Source organism: Sinocyclocheilus grahami, unplaced genomic scaffold, assembly GCF_001515645.1.
Source record: "Sinocyclocheilus grahami isolate Dianchi unplaced genomic scaffold, SAMN03320097.WGS_v1.1 scaffold517.1, whole genome shotgun sequence".
NCBI classification, from domain to species: Eukaryota; Metazoa; Chordata; class Actinopteri; order Cypriniformes; family Cyprinidae; genus Sinocyclocheilus; species Sinocyclocheilus grahami.
The window spans coordinates 390,191-396,108 of NW_015505696.1; the positions used below are offsets into that span (position 1 = coordinate 390,191).

Consider the following 5,918-nt stretch of genomic DNA (forward strand, 5'->3'; position numbering starts at 1 on the left):
GGGGCTAAAGAGGCAGTGATGTAGAATCGGTGGGCGGGGCTAAAGAGGCAGTGATGTAGAATCGGTGGGCGGGGCTAAAGAGGCAGTGATGTAGAATCGGTGGGCGGGGCTAAAGAGGCAGTGATGTAGAATCGGTGGGCGGGGCTAAAGAGGCAGTGATGTAGAATCGGTGGGCGGGGCTAAAGAGGCAGTGATGTAGAATCGGTGTGCGGGGCCAAAGAGGCAGTGGTGTAGAATCGGTGTGTGGGGCTAAAGAGGCAGTGATGTAGAATCGGTGTGCGGGGCTAAACAGGCAGTGATGTAGAATCGGTGTGCGGGGCCAAAGAGGCAGTGGTGTAGAATCGGTGTGTGGGGCTAAAGAGGCAGTGATGTAGAATCGGTGGGCGGGGCTAAACAGGCAGTGATGTAGAAGCAGGCGTTGATCTTCTTCTGCGGAGGCGGAGTTCATCCTCACTATTACGTCATTAAGTGGCTCATTCCACAACCTGTGGTTTTGGCAGATTGGCCTCAATATAAGCAGTTTTTAGACTAACGAGATATTTTGAATTCTGAAACTTTTTTACAGTACAATGACCTCTTATATGTCAAAAGATCAAGGTCATTTTGATTTCTCAGTTCATGACCCCTTTAAGAGAGAGAGAGAGATGGAGAGAGAACACACCTCTGTAATTCTGTTGGACGACGCTCTAAATGTGAACATTCACGTCGAAGAAGCCTCCGTTCAACATCACATTAGTCTTGACAATGACTCAACTCAATACTGATGTCAATGTTGACCATCACACGTGGGTAAGTGAGCAAGATCGGAGAACAGTAACTATCTGTCAATCATCTGCATGACCTTAATGACCTCTAAACAAGCCTGAATGTGTTTAAAACTCATTTTAAGTGATGAAGCAGCATAACACAAATCCAGTGTGTCAAATTGTTCGACTGTAATGTTTTTGAATGAAGTCTCTTATGTTTAGCAAGGCTGCATTTATTTGATCAAAAATACAGTACTATTTTGAAATATTATTAATATATAACAAGTGTTTTCTATGTGAATATTTTTTTAAATCAACGCTTCAGTGTCACATGATCTTCAGAAATCATTCTAATATGCTGATCTGCTGCTCGAGAAACATTTCTGATCATTATCAATGCTGAAAGCAGTCGTGCTGCACAATATTTTTGTGGAAACCGTGATGCATTTTATTTTTCAGGATTCACAGATGAATAGAAAGAAAGAAAGAAATAGAAATCCTCTGTGATATTATAAACGCCTTTACTGGCACTTTGAACAATTTAATGCATCCTTGCTGAATAAAAGTGTTAATTTCTTACCAAACGGTGGTGCGTGCCATCAGTTAGTTAACAATACTGACAACTGAGGAAAAACTATGGCAAGTTTATGCAAGTCAAGGCAAATGCACAGCATTCAGCAGCACATTTGATCAGGACTAACCAAAGAAAACCTTTTAATATCTAAAACCTAACTTCTAAACTAATAGATGGGTCAATAAAACAATAGAAATGCCAGCAGTCTGTGTGAATGAATAACATCTTCAGCCATGAGCAGTAAACTACACCTCATCATTTATTAACAAACCCAAGCGAATGTGCACTCATGTTTTCATCCCGAAGACTGAGAAAAAACCTGTTTTACCCCATTTTAAATATTTAACTACTGATTCTATAAAAATCAACTGAACAGTAAAACAACTTAACAAATCAATGACTTCCAGAGTACAGAGATTAATAATGCAAATGTGTTGTTTTGTCTATTGTCAAGCATCAAAGCCATACAATAGACAAACAGTATGAGCAATGTGCCTACTTGATCAAGGTTTGTTTAAAAACATAAATCAATGTTTCTATATTATAAACACTAAAGCTTAATGTAACAATCCAGACACTCAAACAGGCCAGAATGATGCAGTTACACTCTTTACAAACCCCAAACTCTCGAAACAAACACATTTAACCCTGAAACAATGTGAAACGCTGAAGTTAACGCGACTGCTCTTACCTTAAACACGAGAGCGATTCACTAAAAACTTCCTGCGCTGTAACGCCTACGTCATCACGTCAATCACATGACATCCAATGGGAAGCTGGGACTCGCCTCAGGACACGCCCTCTTTCAGCTCTGTTGACGTGTGCGTTTGTGTGCGGTTCCTCAAGTTTCAGCACTGCACCGCTAGAGGGCGACACTGCAGTGTTTATTTATTTATTTTTTTAGCATTTATTATTAATTATATAATGTATGCTATGTAATAATAATTAATAATAATATTTCTAAAATAAATAATCAAAGCCAGAATGTACTAAAAAAATCAATCGATACAAATAAATAATCAATCTTTATAGTTCTTAATGTTATTTTTGATTTTTGAGTGCTATTACCTAAATTGCCTCCAATCCATAATTATTATTTTTTTAAATATATATTTATTGCACAGTAAATACCAAAAAAGTATCCATCATCTCCCCTCAAAATAAATAAATAAGTTAATATAAAATAAATAAATAAAATACAGAGGCAATGAAAAGTACATTGTAATAAACCACTGAAGAGCTTAACATACACATAATGTACAAGTGTTGTATACACTTCTTTTATCCAAGCCAAAGCCCGCCTTCAATCTTTTGGACTTAGAGGTCCCTAATAATTATTTTTATACAACTAGTCCATGTTTTATTTTATATATAATATAATATATGTAATATGTATGTATAAAATACTACTCTGTCACACATTATTTCTACATGATATCTGTTGAATTGTATATTGTTCTGGAATAACATATGGAAACATACTAGTATTTGACATATACATCAAATCTTGGATGTCCTCGCAGCGATTGTGTATTTAACACTGTGAATGATAACTATGTGCATTCTAGCATATGTGTTATTCAAGCCTTAAATATAAATAAACACAATTTTAAAAATACAATTGTGCTTATGCTCAGTTATCATAGCTTCTGGTGTTTAGACGCTGCGTAAAGAGACACTTTAGAAATGGTAAACAATTGCAGCTTTAATGATGGATAGAGGCCTTTTCCAAGAACAGTAATATAATAACTTACATAACAATAATAATAACTCTCTCTCTTGTGTTTGGTTCCTGGCTCATGTCACACTTAATGGCCGTGGAAGACAATAACTAAAGTGCTGTCGTGCACAAAAGTGAGAGTTATTAAATATCAACAGAGTTATCTAATAATGCGGAAGGGAACAGATCTCTGTTATGAAGATTAATGGAGTTTCAGTAGCTTTTGCCAGATGACGGTCTAGCCAAAGAGTTTTCAAACTAGGAGTGGGGGAAAACCTTGGAGTAAAAAACTTGGATTTTAATTAATTTCATTAAAATAAGTAAATATAAATACTACTTTAAAATAAATACATATACAATAAAAAAAAATTTATAAAACAAATAAACAAACTGAAAGTACAGTGCTCTGGTGAGTAGAAAAAAAACATAACACCTAAATAATCAAAAATTTTTTCCAAAGTAATATTTTTAGTTGTTATAGTATATAGTGTACCCATTTAAATTAGTGTCTTTACACATGAAAAATACATAGCTTAAATTTTAGGATCATGTTTATGGCTCCATGGAATATAAAAGATCGAAAGCCCCTGTGCTAAACTATGCTGAGAAAACTCTTCTGTGGGTTTGTGGAATGAACACCAACGCATCCATCCATCCATCCCTCACTCACACACACACACACAGAGAGAGACACAGACGCACACGCATGCACACACACACACACACACAGACACAGACACAGACACGGACACGGACACGCACACGCACTCTCACACACACACACACACACACACACACACACATATGTGAGTCCAGTTTTCTCTAAATAAGGCAGTTTATCTCTTTTCCTGTCATTTCATGTTGATTCCTCTGGGTATCTACACAGACAGACACAGGCTCAACATTCCTTGCCCTTATATGGCTAAATCCCTGCTGTGGGCGGGCTCTGTTTGGGAGAACAAAGGCCTCTGATTGGCTGAGAGTAAAAAGGGAGGGGTGCATTACTCAAGCTGATGCTCTGGAGAAACTTTTGTGTCCCGAAAGAGTAACAGACAGTCTTACTTTCCAGCACAAAGACACAGTCCAGTGGACAGCACAATCCCCCAGCTGCAGCAGAGGTGAGTTATGATGTGTTATTGTGCTCTGGTTTGGTTTCATGTGCTATAAAGTCTTATAAAGGCTTTCCACTGAAGCTTTGTATGAGTTTGGGACACTGAGGAAAGATCTGGATGGAGCTGGTGACGTATGTTGCAGTTATGGAGCTAAAACTGATCCAGGATCATCGCTCATATGCTGAGCAAAGGATCTGATGGACGTTTTAGGGCTTTGTTTGAGTGTTTTTAATGCAGTTCAGTGCATTTCTGTTATTGGAGTTTGTCCATAAACCTTCATTATTCAAAGAAACTCTTGAGTTTCAAATACTGTGTTTGTCTTTGCATGTAGCTTGGCTGTAAGTGCTTCACTGGAAAAGAGTGTTTAGCCTTTTTGTGTGCCGCTGAGGTCAAAAGTCAGAGGTGAGACCCGTGACATATAACCATTGGCCGGAGAACAGATCCAGGAGCAACTCATTAACAGAGAGCAACTAGAAGGATACAATGATTTTATTTGAGATTTTATTGTAGTCTTCACTGAGATGAGATGAAACTTTACTATTGTTAAACAGCAATGAAGTATTAATGAAGCAAAATCACTGGATAGTTTGTCGGTGTCTCTCTGAAAAGAGTCATTGAGGAATTCTTTGTGTTTGCAAAACTAATTCCAGAGACTACAAACATTTGCGGGAGAACGTGATCGTGTTTGGTCATTTATGGATGTTCATAAGAGCTAAAGTTAGTCATCATCACTCAGTGAGGGACTGACACACCCACACTCACACACACCTACAGACACAGACGCACGCACGCACACACACTCACAAACACTCTCTCTCTCTCACACACACACACACCTACAGACACAGACGTACACGCACGCACGCACACACTCACAAACACTCTCTCTCTCTCTCACACACACACACACCTACAGACACAGACGTACACGCACGCACGCACACACTCACAAACACTCTCTCTCTCTCTCACACACACACACACACACACACACACTCTCTCTCAGTGTACTCTCAGTGTCTTAGAGTACAGTAGGATGTCAACTTGAAGTTAATTTTCATATTTTAACCATCTTTTGAAATGTTGATTTGTGTCATTTAAAAAGGATGGTTGTTTTAGAGACACACAAACCAGCTAAAACCACAGAATTCATTAAATCCATAGATAATACTTACTGATGATGTTTGTGCTCTGTTTTTCCCTCCGTAATGATGTCACTTCCTGTCGGATGAGTCAGTTTTGTTAGGGAAAAAAAACAGGATAGAAAGTGACACTGAGGACTTAGAAAAACAAACATTTATCAATAATTAAAACAATATTTAAACCCAAGTTTAACCCAGTTTATTCAATTAAATGTCAAGAATATTGTTTTATTTTTAACAAAAATTCAACAATTAAAACTATATTTTAAACACTAATTTATCCAATTAAAACACAAAAAAATTATAGTTTCCACAGAAGTTTAAAACTGATCAACAATTATAACAATAAACCCGTTTAACCCAGTTTATCCTATTAAAACTTAAACTATTATATTTTCAAAAGAAGTTTAAAACTGTTCAACAATTAAAACAAAATTTAAACCTAATGTAACCTAATTTATTAAATTAAAGCCCAATAATATATTGTTATCCAGTATATTATGACATACACAAATGAGGGCATGTGTCCTGCAGGATGATGATGTCCTTCAGGCGGTCGGACCGTCTGTTTCTAAATTCCTGCATTTAATCCTGTGGTCGAGCTGGATATTGTGATCTGGTCAA

The 5,918-nt window shown here is 37.3% G+C and overlaps 2 protein-coding genes across 2 annotated transcripts in view; one reads left to right on the plus strand and one right to left on the minus strand.

Moving 5' to 3' along the window:
- Nucleotides 1-2,079, minus strand: part of LOC107554876 (phosphatidate phosphatase LPIN2-like) — a 25,574-nt gene extending 23,495 nt beyond the window's left edge. The window contains exon 1 of the mRNA XM_016237513.1: nucleotides 2,012-2,079. The gene's annotated coding sequence lies outside the window, so the exon portion shown is untranslated. The remainder of the gene's footprint in view (nucleotides 1-2,011) is intronic.
- A 1,951-nt stretch (nucleotides 2,080-4,030) lies between these two features.
- LOC107554878 (myosin regulatory light polypeptide 9-like) overlaps nucleotides 4,031-5,918 on the plus strand; it is an 8,661-nt gene continuing 6,773 nt past the window's right edge. Inside the window, exon 1 of the mRNA XM_016237516.1 lies at nucleotides 4,031-4,158. The gene's annotated coding sequence lies outside the window, so the exon portion shown is untranslated. The remainder of the gene's footprint in view (nucleotides 4,159-5,918) is intronic.